General features: G+C 33.1%; 1 protein-coding gene across 2 annotated transcripts in view; it reads left to right on the top strand.

Annotated features, from left to right (window-relative positions):
- Window positions 1-20,735, top strand: part of DMD (dystrophin) — a 1,921,557-nt gene that overhangs the window by 1,035,676 nt on the left and 865,146 nt on the right. The gene's annotated exons all lie outside the window — the stretch shown is intronic.

The following is a 20,735-nucleotide window of genomic DNA, read 5'->3' as shown; positions in this document are numbered from 1 at the left end:
ATGCCATAGATTTCTTCTGACCTCTTAACTTGTCCAGTGCTGGAAAATATCTCACTCCAACCTTTTATTGGCTCTGCTACTCCAGAATATGACTTAAGGTGCTATTTTAAAGTCATTTGTAGGAGAATGTTGGAAGAGCTCATCTACTTCCTCTACTCTTCCATCTTGGCTTGATTCCTGGAATTATAACTACTTTTCCAATTACTATTTTTTGAACAGTCAGGATTAAAATTTATCCCCATTTCATGATGGTCAGATGCTTCTAGCCACTTAAAAAAAAAGTAAACAGAGGAAAGGGAAAGAGAAGTACAGGAGGGAATAGAAATACAAAATGTTGGTACTACCTTGACAAATATGTTTATACACAAACAATATGCATATACTTATATATAGATACATATATCCACAAATACATATTTATGTATATAGCTACATATGGATGTATATATATATATATGTATATTTAACACTGACTAGGGCAGTGTTATATATAGTTATAGTGTCTTTTTTTAAAAAAAACCTTAACTTCTGTGTATTGGCTCCTAGGTGGAAGAGTGGTAAGGGTTAGGCAATGGGGGTTAAGTGACTTGCCCAGGGTCACACAGCTGGGAAGTGTCTGAGGCCAGATTTGAACCTAGGACCTCCCATATCTGGGCCTGACTCTCAATCCACTGAGCTACCCAGCTGCCCTAGTTATAGTGTCTTATGCAATTCTTTTTCCTGTTCTTTGTATATTTTGCTATTGCTGATTGTTGAATTCACAGTTAAATTTTAAAGAAGACAAAAGAAAACTCTTTCCTACCTCTCCCCTATTCTCAGAAGCGCTCCAGGGTAGTATAATTTCTCAATCTTACATCTGCAATTTTTAGCATAATACTAGACTGAGTTTATTTGCTGACTAAACATCTGAAAACACTAAACCTTTCTAAGCAGTTTTGAGTGTCAGATTCTATATAAAACAGAACACAAATTTGTAAATAAATGTGAAAGCTCAGATGACATTCTCTCTTTTATCAACTGTTGAGCATGTTACTGGAAGATGTACTGGCCTAAGAGCCAGGAAACCCAAGATCCTACCCTTGCTCTGTCATTAATTAGTTGGGTAACATTGGGCAATTCACTAAGACTCTGTGTATATGTACATATATCAAGGTGTATGTGGGGAAAGGAAAAGACTTATAGACAAATTTAAGAGACTGCAAGGAGCTAGGAATTTATTTTTATTCCTTAGGAAAGAATAGATTATATACCAATACGTTACCAGCTTCTTCAGCACAGGAACACTATATTTTTTGTTTTATTTTGTTTTGTTTTCATATCCCTAGTTCCTGTTATACATGTAGCTAGTAGTTAATATTTTATATATTACATTAAGATTTGCAAAGCATTTTACATATATTAACTCATTTGATCATCAAAATAACTTGGGGAAGCAGGATAAATAATATTAATCCTATTTTTACAGATGGGGAAATTGAGTCTGGAAGAATTCAAAAGCCATGCCCAGGTCCATGTAGTTGTTATATGTCAAAGGCGGGATTCAAACTCAGGTCTTTCAGGCTTCCAGTCTAGAACTCCATCTGTTAGACCACTTAGAAGTACATGATGGAAAATCAACAAATATTTGTTGAATTTTAATTTGAAGAAAAGAGGAAACTAGCCACTGCCCCATACAAATAAGAGCAAGAAAGCAAAGAACATCCTACTTTCAAATAGACTAATTAGCTAACACATTAATTAGATGTTTACTGTTGCCTGGTGTTGTGTACATAATGAAAGATGGCTGTTGCCTCAAGGAATTTATATTCTAAAGATACAAGGTAATGTGACTGGAACCAGAATAATTTAACTGTAATGTCAACATTTTAAAGTGAAATGAATAAAATAAAAACTATTTCTGTTTTCTGATTAACTTTAAAGAAATAAGGAAAACCGGAGTTTGACTGGGCTGAAATTAACTATCTGCACTAAACTTTGAATCTATTTAGATTGGTTCTTATATAGACCAATCCTGATTGGTTCTTATATAGACCAATCCTGTGCCCCAAAGTGGTGGTGGTGGGGTGGCCCCACCCTAGTATGGGATTGGTCCAATTCAAGACCAATCCCATACCAGGAAGTAGTAGGGCGGGACCGCTGAGGCACACTAGGGGATGTAGTTCCCCTGGCCACAACACTAAAACCCACAAATACAAGTATCTTTGAAAGATTTGAGGGTTCTCTTCAATTTCGTGACCAAACATGATGATTTCAGGTTATTAATGATAATATCTACCTTCTGACTGACGAAATGGCAATTAACTCAAGATGCAGAATGAAAAATACTTTTAAACCTGGCTCATATGGTAATTTTGTTGCTCAATTGAATATTTATTCTAAGGGGTGAAATTGGAGGGAGAGAAAAGAAGCACTCATTAATTAAAAAAAGGAAAAGAAAATTAATCCTCAGTTTAGCAGTTATAAACGAATCACTCAAATATATTTGTGTGAGTGCCACCATATACATCTGAATACAGGTAAGGACTATTATGATGAAGTTCAAATTATTTGTTAAAATGAATAAATTGCAAGAAGTTACATTCCAAATTACTGGATTTAGAGATGAAATAGATGAGTTTTGTATTTCATTTTTTCTTCTCAGCAATCAGATCTTTTTACGTTGTGCTGTTTCTTTGCTTGGGCAGCTTGGAAAGCTGGGGGGATTTTGTTTAAATGATTAGATGTCTTAGGTAAAAGAGATGAGGATAGCTGAAGGGTAATTGCTACTTTGTGGCAGGATAATAAAAAAGTATAAATAGCTTGGTTATAGTTCAGCTCTTTTCTCTTAGCTTCAGGTAGGAATAGCAAAATATAAAATAAAATAATCAGATTCTTTATTATAGAAAAAGACCATTTCTGTTGACAGGTACCAGAGAAGGCCCTGGAATTATTTATTCCACAGATTTTGCTATAAGAGAATTGACTGCAGACGGCTTAGTTTCCATAGCTTATCAATTATAACAAGAATTTTGTCATACATTTCTCTTTAATTTTCATTGCTTCAATGTGGAATTTGCTCAAATATGGTTCTCCTTATGCTTTCTGCTTTTATAGATTTTTTAATCTATAAATAGAGTTTTAAAAGATTTTTAATAGACATTTTAGAATATTTTACAGGTTTTACATATTTTTGTAACTTTTATAGAAATTCAATCTATAATCTCATTTAAAAAACATTGAGGTTAACTTTTTGCAGGGGTTGGGGGCTGCCCATCTATATCTTTTCAGGTAAAATAGATGGAGAAAGGATGTATATCTAGTATTTGTAGAAAACTATCATAGAAACTTTCTGGTAAAATCTATATCTAGGGCTCTTGTGTAAAGCATATACCTATATTCCATTTCATGCCCCTTTGGCAGAGTGATTTCAGCCAAATTTAGCAAGATGCTTTGTTTTTCTTCATTTGATAGTACAGGCTTAGCAAGCGGGGTTAAGTTATCCTTTCCTTTCATCGTTATCCTCTTGATATATGAATCCACTTTTGCTAAACTAGGGCTCTGATTCAAAGATGTGTGTTTAAAGGGTTCATTCTTTCAGAAAATAATGGCAAATCTGTCATAATTGTACACTAAATATCTATAAAGGTATGTTTGCTATTGTTACTGCATTAATGTAATGATATTCATACATTTCCCAAGGGTGGGAAAATATTTTGAAACCTAATTGTGAATTTGGAAAATTGTCCTCAAGAGACACTGATGTAGGAAATTTCCTGTTTTGGGAGTTTATGCATGCACATATCAGGTTTGGAAGAGACAGAGATGTCCAGTTGGAATTTAGATTTGGAGAGAAGGGAGTGCCGAAGTAATTGTAAATGGGGAGAGTTAGAAATTAAGAAAAACTTTTACAGGCTTTGTTTTATGATAGGAAGTAAAAGTTTAGGATCTGAGCATCCTGGACTTGGTTCAAGGCCATAACCTCTACTCATTAGGAAAAAAGGCTGGTTGGAGAAGATAAGCTGCTGGCTGTCATATCTCCTTGAGATGAGCAAAGAGAACAGTGAAAGTTTAACCTTTCCTCTTTGCCTCCAAGCTGCAGGCATTTTTGACACAATTTCTTTTATTCCCTTAAGTTACTTCTAGTTCTCTTCCTTCTAAGATCACCAATGATTTCTTAATTGCTAAATCCTGTGATCTTTAATTAACACTAATCTATTTTTAACTCTTTGAACATTTGGTTCTATTGACTGGCATCTTTCTTGGACACTTCTCATTCCAAAGACAGTCATGAAATTGTTCTCTGGTTCCTCTCCTACCTAACTGGAGCTATTCCTTTTCAATATCCTTTATTTGTACATTAAAGATATTCTTGCTTACAGCCCAGAATGTCCCCAATTTTCTTCTTTTTATACTTTCTTTTTTGGCGAGATCCTCAGTTCCCATGGGTTCAATTTGATATCTGAATGTAGAATGATTCCTTGATCTATATATCTAATTTTATTATCTTAATCAATATATTCACATCATGAAATGTTTGTTTGATATCTTGAATTGAATGTCCTAGAGGAATTTCAAGTTCATCACTTCTGAAATGGGACTCATTATCTTCCCTTCTAAAACTACTCTTCTTCAAAATTTCCCTCTTTCTGTTGTGGACTCCATCATTCTATTAATCCTTCAGCTTTGCTATTAGAGAGTACCCACTGAGGCTGTCCTCTCTCGCCCTCCATATTCAGTCAGTTTCTAAGATTCACTTCTAAGTCTATAAAAGTCTATAATTCTTAAATATAACTGTTTCTCCACTTATATTGCCACCATCTTCATTCAAGACCTCCTCAGTTCTTGTATGAACTATTGCAATAATCTTCTAATTGATGCCTTGGGTTCCAGTCTCTTCCTCTCCAAACTTCCACACATCTGTCAAATATTTCTTCCTAAATGACAAGTATGATCATGTCTTTCTCCCACTCAAGAACCTTTCAAGGACTTCCTATTCCTTCTAGGATAAAATATAAATGGCTTTAGCCTAACCTTCAAAAACCTTTACTATATGAATTCAGTCTACCTGACAAATTCATTACATATTATTTCTAATTTACCCTCAAGACAAACTGGCTCATTAGATTTTCCTTAAATTCTTTTTTGCATTATTTCTCATGCCTCCATGTTTGACATATGCTATCATCCATATATGAAATGATTTGAAGTAATGAAATCCTTCAGCAATATGGTAGCAGTATTAGAGGTGAGAAGTGGATGTATGCAGCAATGTTACCAAGGTAGAAATGATTTGACTTGACAACTGATTAGATATGGAGTGTTAGGGTGAAGAATTGAGGATAACACATCATTTTCAAGTCTGGATAACTGGAAGGATAGTAGTACATTCAATAATAATAAGAATGTGAAGAAGAGGGGAGGGCTCAAGGGAAAATACAAGTCCAATTTGGTCAAAATTACATTTTAGTCTTCAGGAAGATATGGATTAAGTTTTGCCTTTAAAATATTGTGGCCATGTGTCTCTAGGAAAAGTCCAAGATCTTTCAATACATATAGGCATCTCCTTAAGACAAAGATTGAAGAACAATTTACATCAAAGTCATGGGAGAATCAGTGGTCTATATTGGTAGTAGGAGTCACTTCACCATGAGTTCTCAATGCCAAAAAAACTTATCTCTCAGATGTAATGTGGAAATAGTAGAAATAAAAAACAATAAGAATTTGAAGCTTAAACAGATATTGATATATTTAGCTTCATAAAATTAAAATTTTGTTTTTAATTTTTGACCCTTTGACCCTGAGATGTGGAAGTGGCCAGATATCTCACATATGTGTCAGATGATGAAAGGAAAGTCCAATGATTTGAAGATCAGTATTCCATAGTAAGATCTATGAGCCAAGGTAAGCTGGATGTGGTCAATCAGGATATAGGAAGATTAAAAATTGACATCTTGAGTTATCAGTGAACTTAAATGGATAGTGATGTATGAATTTAATTTGGTTAATCATAACAATACTACTATGGACAAAAATTATTTTAGAAGAAATGGAGTAGCCCTCATAGTCAATAAAAGGGATAGAAAAGTTGTACTGCTGTATAATCTCAAAAATGGCAGAATATCTGTTCGAACCCAAGGCAAACCATTCGACATCACAACAGTACAAGTCTGTGGTCCAACCACTGATGCCAAAAGGCCCAAACTGATCATTTCTAGGAAGATCTACAACATTTTCTAGAAATAACACCAAAAAAGATGTCACATTAATTGTAGGGAATTAGGATGCTAAGTAGGAAATCAAAAGATAATTAGAATAACAGGCAAGTTTGGCCTTGGAGTCCCAAATGAAGCAAAGCAGAACCTAGATAATTCACTGGCCATAACAAACACTCTTCAAACAACCCAAAAGGCAAGCCTACACAAGGACATCATCAGATGGTCAATATTAAAATAAGATTGATAAAAATTAGGTCTATTATATGCTTTGAAACCAAAGGTGGAAAAGCTCTATACAGGCATTTAAAAAAAAAAGATCTGAAATAAAAGATCTAGAGTTGACTTTGACTCAGATGATGAGCTTATTGCAAAATTCATACTTCAATAGAAAAAGTAAGAAAAAACATCAGACCAAATAGGTATAACCTAAATAGCATACCATATGAATATGAAGTGAAAGTGGTTAATAGATTTAAGGGATTAGATCTGGTTGATAGAGTGTCTGAAGAACTATGGAAAGAGATTCACAACATTGTACAGGAGGCAGCAAAAAAAGCATTTCAGAGAAAAAGAGGAGCAAGAAAACAAAATGGTTTTGTGACAAGGCTTTACAAATAGCTGGATAAAAACAGGAAAGAAAAATAAAAAGGAGAACGGGAAAGACATGAACCAAATGCAGAATTACAGGGAAGAGAAAAGAAAGATAAGAATGTTTTCTTAATGAGAAAAGGTATAGCAGAAAAATGCAAATATAGAAAATAGTAGAATGAGAAAGACAAGAAATATCTTCAAAAAGTTAAAGATATCAAGAGAAAATTTCATGCAAAAAGATGATAAAATACAAAATTGCTAGGGACATAACAAAAACCAAAGACATTAAGCAGTGGCAAGAATACACAGCATAACTATGCAATATAATTCTTAACATGACCAATAACAATGATGATGTGGTTATTGTTCTAGAGGCAGACATCCTGGAGAAGGAAGTCAAGTGAACATTAAGAAGCATTCCAAACAATAAGGCTAGGGATGTGAAAGAATCCCAGCTGGGATATTTAAAATCCTAAAAGATCATAGTATCAAAATGCTGAACTCAATTGCCGGCAAATTGGGAAAAAGTGGCCATGGGGTTAAAAAATACCAGTTTACATACTAATCCTAAAGAAGAGCAAAGCCAAACAATGTTCAAATTACCAAACAATTGGGCTCATTTCACATCCTACAAGATTATTCTAAGATTATTATAAGCTAGACTTTAGCAATATGTGAACTGAGAATTATCAGAAGAGCGAGCTGTTTTTTCAAAAGGCTAAGGAACTTGAAACCAAATTGTCAACATTCACAGGATTATAAAGAAAGCAAGGAACATCCAGAAAAAAATCTACTTCTGGTTCATTGAATATGCTAACAATTTTGACTTTGTAGATCTCAATAAAATTGGCAAGTCTTCAAAAAGATGGGAGTATCAGATCATCTTACTTGTCACTTTAGGAATTTATATGCTTGTCAACAAGCAATCTTGGAAGAAATTATTAGTTTTAGGATTGGGAAAAGAGTTCTACGAGGCTATATATTGTCACTTTATTTATTTACTTATAAAAAAATAAATGTTGTTTATTTAACTTATATGCAGAGCATATCATGTGAAATGCCAAACTGGATGAATTATAAGCCAGAATTAAAGTTAGTGGGAGAAACATCAATAATTTCAGATATGTAGATGATATCCCTCTGATGACAGAAAGTGAAGAAAAATTAAAAAGCTTCCTGATAAGGGTAAAAGCTGGTTTGAAGCTTAAAATCAACAAAACTAAGACCTTGGCAAATGGTCCCAACATTTTCTGACAAATTAGAGGGAAAAGAAAAGGAAGCCGTGGCAGATTTTATATTTTGGGTTCAAAGGTCATTGCAAATGGGTGACTGCAGCCATGAAATTAAAAGATGCTTGCTCCTTGGAAGGAAAGCGATTACAAATCTTGACAGCACACTAAAAAGCAGATCTGAGATGTTAACTTGTTGACAAAGGTCCATATAGTCTGAGTAGTTTTTTTTTTTCCATTAGTAAAATGGCTGCAAGAGTTAGACAATAAGGAAAAATGAATGCTAAAGAATCAATACCTTTGAAGTGTAGTGCTGGAGAAGCCTTTTGAGAATCCCTTGGACATCAAAGAAATCTAATCAGTCAATATTTAAAGAAACTAATTCACACTACTCATTGGGAAGAACAAGTACTGAAACAAACATAAATAGTTTGATCACATAATGAGAAGAGAGGATTCATTGGGAAAGACCTGGATTTTGGGAAAGATTGAAATCAAGAGAATAAGGAGATGACAGAGGGTGAGATGGATGGATGGTGTCATGGAAACAAAACGAACATAAGAGGAACTTGGACAGACCAGAAAACAAATTAGTAGGGCTTGGTATGCTATGGTCAATGGCATCAAGAAGAGTCAGACATGACTGAATGGCTAAACTGAACAATAACAATTATATTAAAATATTTGTTGCAGTACATTTTGTAACAGAAAAAAAAGGAAACAAATTGAGTGCCCATTTACCAGACAAATTTTACTGAACAAATTGTAGGATGTGACTTCAGTCAAATATTATTGTTCTTTGAAAATGATGAATATGAAGAATTTGGAAAAAACCTTGAGATTTGTATTAGTTGATACAAAGCAAATTAATTAAAAAAGAACACATATAATGATCACATGAATATAAAAGGAGAAATGCTAAACAATATAAAAAACTTCTATCAATACACCAAATACCTTAGACTACTGATGACTAATGATAATTTAGTATACTTTGCTATAGAATATAGTTGAGAAGTCCAGACTAAGGCATGTACTGCCAAACCAGATCAATGAATTTGTTTTCCTTAACTAGACTTCTTTGTTACAAGAGAATGTTCTGTAGAGAGAAGGCAAAAGGGCTTTGGGAAATGAAAGTGGGGTGCAAAAGGAAAGCACAATTAATATAGATTAAAATTAGATATTTATAAAATTAACAGTAAACTATTTTCAAATATTTTTGAGATTTTAATATTGTTTTAAAATACTTATCATGTCTTTTCAAAATAAAAACTTAACAAATAAAGAATGCTTATTGTCCACGCCATATAGTTTAGTTGAACCAAAAATTGACTATGGAGTAAGAGAGTAAGCTGGATTGCATTTGGGGAATTGTACTATTTTCACGGAAGAAATATTTTCCTAATGATAATGCTAATATAATATAAGTTGGAACATCACAGTTAGAGAAGCAAAGTCCAACCAATGGAGAGTGTATGATGGCATTATTAAGTCCACGATCACTTAAATGCCTAGCCAATAAAAGGTTTTGCAGCCAAGTACTGAGAGTAAGAGATAACAGGTAATAGCTTCAGCAGTACATTGCTTCATATGAAATATAACAAAGACAGAGGAAGACCTCCTTCTCTTTGAATTGAAGTCCTCTGCAGATCTCATATAAAAATATGAACATTAGCCATGCAAACTAAATAATCATGCATGATGTGCAATCTATATCAATGGAGGGAAAACCCACATTGGTGAAAACACAGACTTATGGCAAGGTTTTTATAAAAAAACATTTTACATTTATTTAGCCATATTCGTTTACTCATAAAATTTAAGCTACCCTTAAAAGAAAATTGGGGAGAAAGACAGAAAGGAATATATTAATTTCTAAATTGTGTAAAAGTCTCACAACTCATTTTGTAACATCCCCCATTTCTGTCCTTCTGTTCACTCTCAGCCCTACTATTCATCATTAATTCTCTTATCCAATAGTCTGGATTCTTTTCTTACTTGTGGTGCACCTGCTTCGTGACAGCTTAAATGAGCATACCATACCCTATTCCTCTAGTAAGTGAAGGAAAAGAGGAAGGGTTTAGTCATATACTAGTTCTTACGCATACCTTTTACAGATGAGGAAACAGAGGTTCAGAAAAGTTTCAGGGCACCAAACTGTAAACAGAAGAAACAAGCTTGAACTCAAATATTTTCTGACTCTTATCTAGTTCTTTTCACTAAAGCATGCTACCTCTCAAATTTATCTCTACATTTTTGGTTTTATTTTAAAGTAAGTGATGCCTAATAAAAATCATGCAACAATATTCTTCTGCATATTCTGTTCTGAAAAGATTATTACATGGTGCCACTTGAACTCAGTGTTCATTGTCCTATCAATCATCCATTATTAAGTGCTTCCTCTGTGCCAAGACATTGTCCTAGGTTCTAGAGTTAAAAATACAGTTGACGAAAATAATGTGTTTGCAAGAATCTTACATTCTCATGGGGGAGATCTCACATGTATTTAAAAGTACATACAGAATTTTATAAAAAGATTAAATGCAAATAAACAAAAAAGCTAAATAAAAAAAATCATTTAGAGAAAGGCAACGAGGTGTTTAGGGAGGTAAGGACAAAATCATTGAGAGTAGAGTGTAGGCAAAGCATTAGTATAGCTTTCACCAAGGGATATTACCTGGCTTTCCCCTAGATAGCATTAAGCAAATTCTGGAAATTTGCTGAGGAAGTACCTCAGAAGACAATTTAAAAAAAAAAAGAAAAAAATCCTCACCTTTGTCTTAGAACCAATTATCAGTATCAGTATTGGTTCTAAGTCAGAAGAATAGTAAGGGCTAGGCAATGGGGGTTAAATGACTTGCCCAGGATCACACAGCTAGGAAGTGTCAGAGTTCAGATTTGAACCCCAAAACCTCCTATATCTGAGCCTGGATTTCAATTCACTGAGCCACCTAGCTGAGACAATTTTTTTTTCAACCACAACTACTTTAGGCTGAGTTTATACAGGAGATGCTGCTTCTTACCTAAAATAGCTCTAGAGATGACGAAGGTACATAAGGTTTCAGTAAATGCTCTCACCCAAATGACTACCATATGAATAAAGTTGGAGCACTTAAGAGTCCTTCAAAGTGACTGACTTCTTTACTCTTTTGTGCTTTACTCTTTCCAGGTAGACATTACCTAGGGACCTGAGTACAAAATTGTCTCGATCTCTAGAATCTAGACCTAAAATGCCAGCAGGTATATAAAATCTCAGGAGTTATATGTTTCTAGCATATAACACTATAACATGTGTCTATAGTCTAGAATAATCCATTCACTCTTTGATGCCACTTTGGGTCTTATGGTGCTAGAAAAAGACTCTGGATACACTATAAATGTTGGTTAATAATTTAGTGCCAATATTATGATTTATCTATTAATCAGTAACTTATTTACATAGAGACATAAAAACATTATGGAGAAATGTATTAATGGCTAATTTCCTACTACAAACTGATATGATTTGTTCTCAGAATATGTTTCTCAGATAACGTCTATTGAATCCTTGAGGATAGGTAGCGATTATGTCCTGATAATTTGAATGTAGACCATTTAAGCTGAGAAGATTGCTTAATAACATTTCATTGTGAACAACTCTGAATTTAAAAGAAATAATTACAATAATGCATTCGAATGCTTTGCAGCATGTAAAATAGCATGCTAATATATACTCTTGTAAGTAAAGAAGGTATTGACCTACTACCAAGTGAGACATTTTCAGTTAATTTTCTAATAATGGTCATAATTCAATCCAATCCAATCAATATTTATTAAACACCCACCTGCCAGGTACTGTGCTAAATACTAAGAATGAAATTAAGAAGAAAGAAAAAAGCTCCCTCGCTGTGCTTGCAATGTAAAAGGAGAAATGGCACCCAAAAGGAAGCAGAGTAATGAAGGAGTGTGAAGTAGAGGGTTATCTTTTCTCTGGAGTTGAACCTAGCAAGACCGGCAGATTCAAAGTGGGGCAAACTGAGAATTTAGTTTCTATCCCCTATAAAGGGGATGTATGTGACAAATGGCAAGATGAATTGTGTGGCTCAAATGGAGTATGTGTGGAGAAAGGTAGGCAGAGGTCAAGTTAGAAAAGACTTTAAAAGTCAATCTATTTCTCCCTAAAACAACCAATGGCACATATATGCAAGTCACCTAACTAAAAGAGAAGTAAAAGTCTGTGGTTATAGGATAGATTTTTTTTTCTCAAAAGCAACCTGGCTTAGGTGATTAAATCCACAAACTTGGCATCATTTAGCATGGTGCTACAACCAACACTGGTAACCAACTCAGATGAATATTGATGAGATACTTATGCTAGCTATTTTAGAAAAGAATATCATTGTCCAGGCTAAATTCGACCACTGATTGCCTATTTAAATAAGATCTATATCTTCAGCAAGAATAGTTCTAGTGAAAAGACCTTCTGTAAAAATATATGGGAAAGAAAGGTCACTATACAAATTCCTCACACAATCACTTAAATATAAACTTTGACTATAGCTAACATATTATTAGTGCCCTTAGTAAATCCAATTATATATATATATATATATAAAAAATGTATGTATATATGTACATATATATAGATAGATATATAGATAGATAGATAGATAGATAGATAGATAGATAGATAGATAGATAGATAGATAGATGGATGTGGCAATGAACTGCCTTTATTAGGGAAAGTTGAAGATAATGCTGGGCTTGGAGTCAAGAATCTTGGGTTCAAATCTTGCCTGGGATGCTCAAGCTGTGTAACCATGGGCAAGTTAGTGAACCTTCATGAACTGAACTTAAAGCAGTTCCCAAAGATTTATTTACAAAGTTATTAAAGTATTCAATACAATTCAACTAGCATTTATTATATACCTACTCCCTGTGGGTCCTTATAATAGACATTGCTGCCATAATCACCATACATGTGCACACACACACACACACACAATAACAGATCTTTTTTTAGTATGGGCGTGTGTTGGGTTGAACATTTGAGGTATATCATGCTATTCTGAGCATTTCTCTTCTTTATTGTAAATTCTAAAGTGAAATGGTCAAATTCTTTCAAAGTTCCTCCTTGTTCTGGGAGATCAAATCCAGATAGAAGTTCCCTTCATTGGTTTTCAAAGAATTCAAGAAATAATTTCAGAGAAATTATTATTGAACCAAGTTAATAGCTGCCCTGCTTTGTACAGAGAAACCCCTGAAGCAGTATCTAAATATTTTAAGTTCTCTATCACTGCTATGTTAAATCTTAGTCCCAGGCTCCTGATCCAGTTCTCAAATTGTTATTTCCTCTGACTTCCCACATAGTCTTTCATCTACCCTGATAACAGTCTTATTTTTCTTATTACATGTTGAAGTTAACCTATGTAAAATCTACTGTGCATCTCCTCTCTAGTTTCTAGATTTTCTCATGAGTATCTTTCTTCCTTCCTTCCTTCTTTTTTTCTTCTTCCTTCCTTCCTTTCATATCTTCACAATACACAATTCTATTCTGTTCCAATCCGTTCCTCTTTATCTGTTCTTTTTCTTTTGAATTAAGTATGTCCTTCCGGGAGCATTTTTTCAGTCATAGATCTAATCCCCCAAAGTCTCAGTAATATTTTTGAGGTCAAATTTGTTTTAGAATCTCTAGTTCACCTTCCTTTCTAGCTATGTTTTGTTTATGTGATCTTTATTATTTTATTTCATATGCTGATGAAATAGGCAAAGGGTAGGTTTTATTGCTCCCTTTTTACAGATAAGAAAAGTTAAATAATTTTTCCAAAGTTACAAAGTAAGTAGGTGAACTAGAAATGAAACTTTAGTCTAGGACAGTGTGTGTATGTTTTTACAATGTAAAATTGTACAATAATTGTGTGGCATCCTAATATACATACATATATTATTTTTATTCATAAAAATCTTGAGGTAAAGAATACATTGCAAGGTATCATCATCTTATCAAACATTATATGAAAGTCTACATGTACCAGTGAGGTTATAGAGAATACAACTTATTCTAAAGGGTACTCAGAAAAAACAATATATATTTTCCCTTTTCTTTTAAAAAAGCTTTAGGAAATCCTTTGTATGTAATGCAGCTCAAGAATTTGAACATTCCCTTATTCTTAAAGCATACAGGACTATGTAGTAGAGAACTTCCATATACTAGAATAATGATATGATTTGCATATCTTTACCTCATATTTCCCTTATGTGATTTCCTGGAGCTAAAATTACATATTCTTCACTGTATGGAATATTTTGGTGTATTGAACTTCAGAATTTCTTGCTCAAAATTCTGTCTTCTAACTTTCAATATAGTATTCTCTGAGTTCCAAAAGAATGTCTTTTATTGATTTTGGAGGGCTCATTTTAATATAGAAAATGGTACAGCAAAATGTTTTCTAGTAAAATTTATAAATGTTCTAGGGATCTATTTTCTGTTAATTTCTCTAGTCCTTTAAATAGTGTCAATTCATTTTATTATTTTCAAAACTAGAGATGCTAAATATTTTCATTCTAGAAATCAAAACATTCATTAAGGTGCTACCTATTTTATTGAGAATTTATTGCCTTTAAAAATGTCAGGATATTAAAAAGGCTAGAGTACAACTTTACTTTCTTTTAATAAGTAGTTGAATGTGCCATCAGCTTTTGTTACTTTTTATTGTTATCTTGCTTAATTTTTTCAAGGAATTTGCCTTATTTTTATAATAGAATTTTATTATAGAATTTTTTATTTGCTTAATTAGTTAAAAACATATTTCTTGAAAACAAAGTAAACAAAAGAAAACCTTAACAAAATAGTGGGTGTGATAGAAAAATAATTTAGGGAACAGCTAAAAGAATGCTAAAATAGGAGTTACTGAAAAAATTTAAACAGTAAAATTGGAAAAAACCACTATGATCTCTTTTGAAAATCAATATTGAAGACAGGCCTTAGATATTAAAAGTTGATGACTGTAATACAGTATATCATAAATGAAATTTTCTGAAAGTATTGGAACCTGAAGATAAACTTTAGATTAATAAGCTTCACTTGGCACTATCAGAGAAAATGATTAATTTAAGTCATCTAGAAATATTGTTGTCAATATAAAGAGCTTTCACACCTAGGAGAAAATATTTGAGTCAACCAAATTATAATCAAAGGGACTCCATTTAGAATCATAAAAGGTCATCATCAATGAGTAAAACAAAGAAAAACTGGAATAATATGCAAGAAAAGCTAAGTGGCCATGGTCCTAGAGGGTGGGAAGGAAGGAGGTAAAAAGGAAGGAAGGAAGAAAGAAAGGAAGGAAGGAAGAGTATTTCTTATTTTCCATCTTTGGTCCATCACATTTCCCACAGAAGGTAGGAAGCATACATCATCATTGGACTTCTAGAATTATGGCTGATCATTGCACTGATTTTTAAGTCTTTCAAAGTAATTAACAGTTCTTATTAAATAATCCAAAGTATTAAGGTTCATCTCATTCTTGGTGGTTACTTAGATCATATGTTTAATATAGACATTTCTTTAGGTCAGTGTGTTCTTTAGAGAAGATAGCAATAGCTCATTACTTTATCATTGTTAAAAGAAACTAGATCATAAGGAAAGAACTTTAAATTTTCATTTTCTGTGATATTGGCAATGAATACCAGCCTCACTCAATGAAAGTCTGAAGCTGGCATATTTTTAGTGTTTATTTGACTCTCCAGTACTTACTTATCTTTTTTTCTAATATTCTGTGATCTTTTTTGGTGTGGGGTAGAGATTTAGATAAGTGGTTTCATTGTGTAAGAAGCCTCCTATTGAGAAGACTCTCTTTAGCAATACCGATCAGGAAATGTGTGGTGTCCTAAAGACTTTAGTCTGATGACTAAGTTCAAATAATGTCCCAGACATTGTCTACCTATGTGAACTCTGAAAAGGTACTCCAACTTCCTGGTCCTCATTTTCCTCAACTGTCAAATGTGATGATTGGTTTAAATGGCTTCTGAGGTCCTTTTCTGCTTAAAATATATAATTAATAAATTTTTATGAATTTATATACATAGTGAGTTGCCTGGGGGCATCAAGAGTTTACATAAAATGCAGAACTTATAAAGCCTGTATGAGTCAGAGGCAGGACTTGAACTGATTTTACCTCTTTGAGTATAAATCTTTGGGATTAGACTTCTTTGTTTCATTCTTGGAAGACTGTAAATTCTATTATTGTGTAGTTCTTAATCATGCTTCTAATTACAATCTTGCCTTTCATAAAGTCAATATTTAAATTAAAAAACATTTCAATAAATACTTGCTTTATTGCACTATGAGTTGACATTTAAAAGGCCTTTGAAAACTGCCAGAGTACATAAATTATCTCATTCAAGCCTTATGACAATCATGTTACGTACAACAAGTATTATTATCTTCATTCTACAGATCAGGAAAGTGAGGACCCAAAGAGGTTGAGTGACTTTCTCTAATCACAGAACTAGTAAGTTTTTGAGGCAGGATTTAAATTCAGGTCGTCCTTACTTTAAGGTCAACACATTATTCACTATGACATGATACTTTATATTTGTTCCTTCTATTGTCTCTTCTAACCACATCTCTCCCTCCTCCATTCCAGTTCTGTCTCTTTATTACATATGCATATAGATCACATCTATTCAGTGCTGCTTATAGACATCTTGTCCTTAAAATAAATAATTTAGGAATAATTATATGAAGGGAAAACCATAGCTAGTCATATTTTCAAAAATGTTTTTATATTTTGATTCTCATATACTATTGTTCAATTCCAATAACATATTTGTACATTAGTAGTTTGTGACAGAATCCTGATTATTTATATCTAACATATCAGATTTCTTCCATCAAAATGATCAGTGGTCATCTGATGAAGTTTTCTTTTAATATGAAGGCACATAAAAGGAATAAAACCAATAAAGTGAACATGTTTTTCAAAAGACTAAATTGCCAATTGAAGCATAAAATTATATTTGATGTGTCAGATTTATGCATTGTTTTAGTCTTTTCTTCCAAATTAGACATTCTCTTTCTTCTAAAAATCAGAGTATTACAAACCCTGTACTGAGCAATTGAAGGAATATTACTTCTGTTCCAAGGTCATACCTTGAGGATCTGGAGGGAGATACTGAAAAAGAATAAAAGGTCACTGAATCTACTCCCAATAATTATATGACATTTTCGGTAACCTGCTTTTATTTTTCTTATAGTAATATCATCTTAATTTTTTACTTTGCTAAGACAGTGTTTCATAAATATTCATTGCTTAAAATAAATTAAGCAGACTTTGTTTTAAAGTCAATATTGAGTTTGCTAATGAAAATGGTTTAGTTAATTAAGTAAATGGCAGCCCTCTCTGAACTTCTTCAGAGCTATTTCCCCTAGTGATGTTATTTTCCTGAAGAAATGATGTGTAAAAATTAAACCCTTTTACTCTCCATTGTTCTATCTGAGCTTCTAAATTGTCACTTTGCATGTAACAACCTGTTGCATGAAGTGTAATTATGAGAGTACTATAATTTGATGGTAATAGGTAGGAGATAAAGTATTATGGAATTAGTTCATCTTCTTTTTTAATTTAGGAAGAGGTTGAAGTAATTTTGTCATAACAAAAACTGTATAGATATAATATCCAAAATGCTAGAGCAACATCAGTAAAACAATACAAAATTGCATGTGTTTAGTTTTGCAACTGAAGTTCTAAATGTAAGCATGATATTTTTCTTCTTATTTTCTTCTCTCTTTTGAGTATTCTCATTTCATGCTTTTATTTTTCATCCTTCCTTCTTTTACTCTTATTCATGCTTGTCTCTTGCTGTCGTTGTAGAAAAGAGGGAGATCTATAAGCCATAAAATTAGGTGAATTCCAGACCCAAAGAATAGTCACTTATAGCTCAGTGTCAATTTGTCTTTAGTGGAGTGCAAAAGGGATAATTCCTTGACCCTGTGATTATATAATACCTATTAGTGACAGAGAATGGCATTGATTGCATTGGAATCATGCAATTCAATCAAATTGAAATCTAAATGTCTGGGAGATATTGCTAAACACAATGGATGACAAATGTAGGATCTAAAAAAGAGATCAATAGGCAAGTACCTACTAAGATTAAAATTTAATAAGAATAGGTCTAAAGTTTTCCATTTGGCTTCCAGAAACTAAGTGTGTAATTACAGGATCAAGAATATGCAATGCAGGTGGAAACAAGGGGAAGAAATTTTACAAAATCTTATTTAACAGAGATTAAATATAAAAATCTGCATTTGGATATTAAAGATGAATTGAATAGTTAATGATAACAGCTAGTGTTTATGTACATTTTAAGGTTTGTAAAATACTTTACACATACCTATTTTATCTTCACAACCACTCTGGAAATTAGATATTATTATCCCCATTTTACAGATGAAGAAACTGAGATCGACACAGGTAAGTGATTTATAAGCTTGTCACATTTCTCATAAGTGTCTCAGGCTAGATTGTATTCAGGTCTTTATCCAACCATTATGCCATATTCAGACCTCTAATAACAGGATAATGAATAATAATGATAATGATAATTTATATGACACTTTATGTTTACAAAGTGATTTGTGTGAATTCTATTTTTTGAGCTATCTCCTTGTGAGTTAAGATTAATATTTTTATTATGACAATTTTATAGACGAGGAAACCGAGACTGGCAGGTTAATTGATTTGTTCACATGATGGCTGCCAGAAGCCAGATCTGAACCATCATCTTCCTGATTCCATATCTGGCATTATAATCATCTTATCATGCATCTTCTCATATATAGGAAAGATACAACTAAACATTTCCTCTGCAAAAAGAGTTGGGATTTTAATGTACTACAAAATCAATATGAATCATCAGTGTAGCATGGCAGCAAAACACTAATATTCCAGTCAAATCCCCCCTCCAATCCAGTCTTCTAACTAAAGATCTTAAATGCATTCCCATTTCTTTGTGCTATACAATTAGATTAGCCATAGTAAAATCCAAAGCCCCAATAGATCTCTTGTAATTCTTGTATATTGTTTGCCTTTTGATTTCATTAACAAATGCTCCAAAAATAATCTCACCAAATTGAATGTCACATCACTATCTACTCAGGTTTTCTTTTTCCTGGACTACCTTTCTGTGATTTTTGAGTTGTGGTTACTCTTATATTTTTATCGTCCTACTCTGGAGAATTTTGTAATTGATCTTGCCATGTCTTTAAATTTGAAAATTTCTCATGTGGAAGAGAGCAAGCCTTATTCTCCATGGCATTAGACTAGAGAACTGAGAAGCATAGGTTGACAATTAGAGTGAAACAGATTTTAATTCAATTTCTTCAAGAAAAGAACAACTTCCTGACAATCAAAACTGTCTAAAAATAGAATAGTATGACTGAGGTCTTCACCCAGTGGCTAAATGACCTCTTAATGGAGGTATTGTAGAGAAAATTAGGAGCAGATTAAAACTCCTGCCAACTATAAGATTCTCTGATCAGTATTAGTGCTGGGAAAACAATAGATAACAGTGGAAAGAAGAATACATGATCTACCACTTCATTAATTAACTCTCATTGACACCTCATTAATTAACTCTTCCTTCTTGACGGAGTAATTCCTTCCTTTCATATTCTCATATGCTGAGCAGATAGCCTTGAAAATGTCAGAAATTCTCATTAATGATTCCATCTTTTCCATCAGCAATTTTCATGTGTCATATCATCTGTTTACAAATTCCTGGGGAATAGTGAGACCAAGAGCTCAGAGTCCTCATTTCTAGAAGGAGGGAGTTGGACTAAATTATTTCAAAGGTGCTTTCCAGCTCTAAGCCTATTGATTGTTTTGAAGCATGTCAGTTAAATCATTCTTAATTCCTACATGGGGCTAGGCTGTGTTCCTGATATACCTTTAAACACGACGTTTTCTCCCAAGATAAGAAAAAAGCAAATCTTTCAGTTAGAGTCAGCAAACCGCTTGAGCTGAATGCAGCTCTGATTTCACTATATTGTTGAGATTATATATGTGTTTGAGATATATGTGTATTCTATTGTTTGAGCTACCTCTTTGTGAGGTAGGAAGATATGTTTTATTATGCCCATTTTGCAGGTAAGAAAAAGGAGACTGGCAAATTAAGTGATTTGTCCGTACTATCAGAGGCTATATTTAAATCCTCAGCTTCTGAGTCTACATCCAGCATTATAATATAGATAATATATATTATATATAATATATGTGTATATATCTTATATCTATATGGATAGAGAGAGAGAGAAAGAGAGAAAGAGAGAGAGAGAAGGAGGGAGGGAGGGAGGGAGAGAGAGAGAGAGAGAGAGAGAGAGAGAGAGGAGCTATAAATCCTTGCCTTAGGAGAAGAAAAAAATCAAATGTATAAAATGATAAAATGCTATGAAGATGAACTCTGTGCAGTCTGTACTTAAAAAGCATTATTAGACTGGCAAATTTCTGGGCAGCTAGGTATTGAAGTTGATACAGTATCAAGCCTGGAATTAGAAAGACTCATCTCCTTGAGTACACTTACTAGCTTACTAGCTGTGTGACACTGGTTAAGTCACTTAAACCTCTTTGCCTCTGTTTTCTCATCTGCAAAATGATCTAGAGAAGGAAATGGCAAACTACTCCAGTATCTTTGCCAAGAAAACCCCAAATGGAGGTAATGAAGAATCAAAATGAGTGAATAG

The sequence above is a fragment of the Gracilinanus agilis genome, chromosome 3 (genome assembly GCF_016433145.1).
Source record: "Gracilinanus agilis isolate LMUSP501 chromosome 3, AgileGrace, whole genome shotgun sequence".
NCBI classification, from domain to species: domain Eukaryota; kingdom Metazoa; phylum Chordata; class Mammalia; order Didelphimorphia; family Didelphidae; genus Gracilinanus; species Gracilinanus agilis.
Note: the sequence above shows the minus strand (reverse complement) of the source record. Positions and strands in the feature narration are given on the sequence as shown.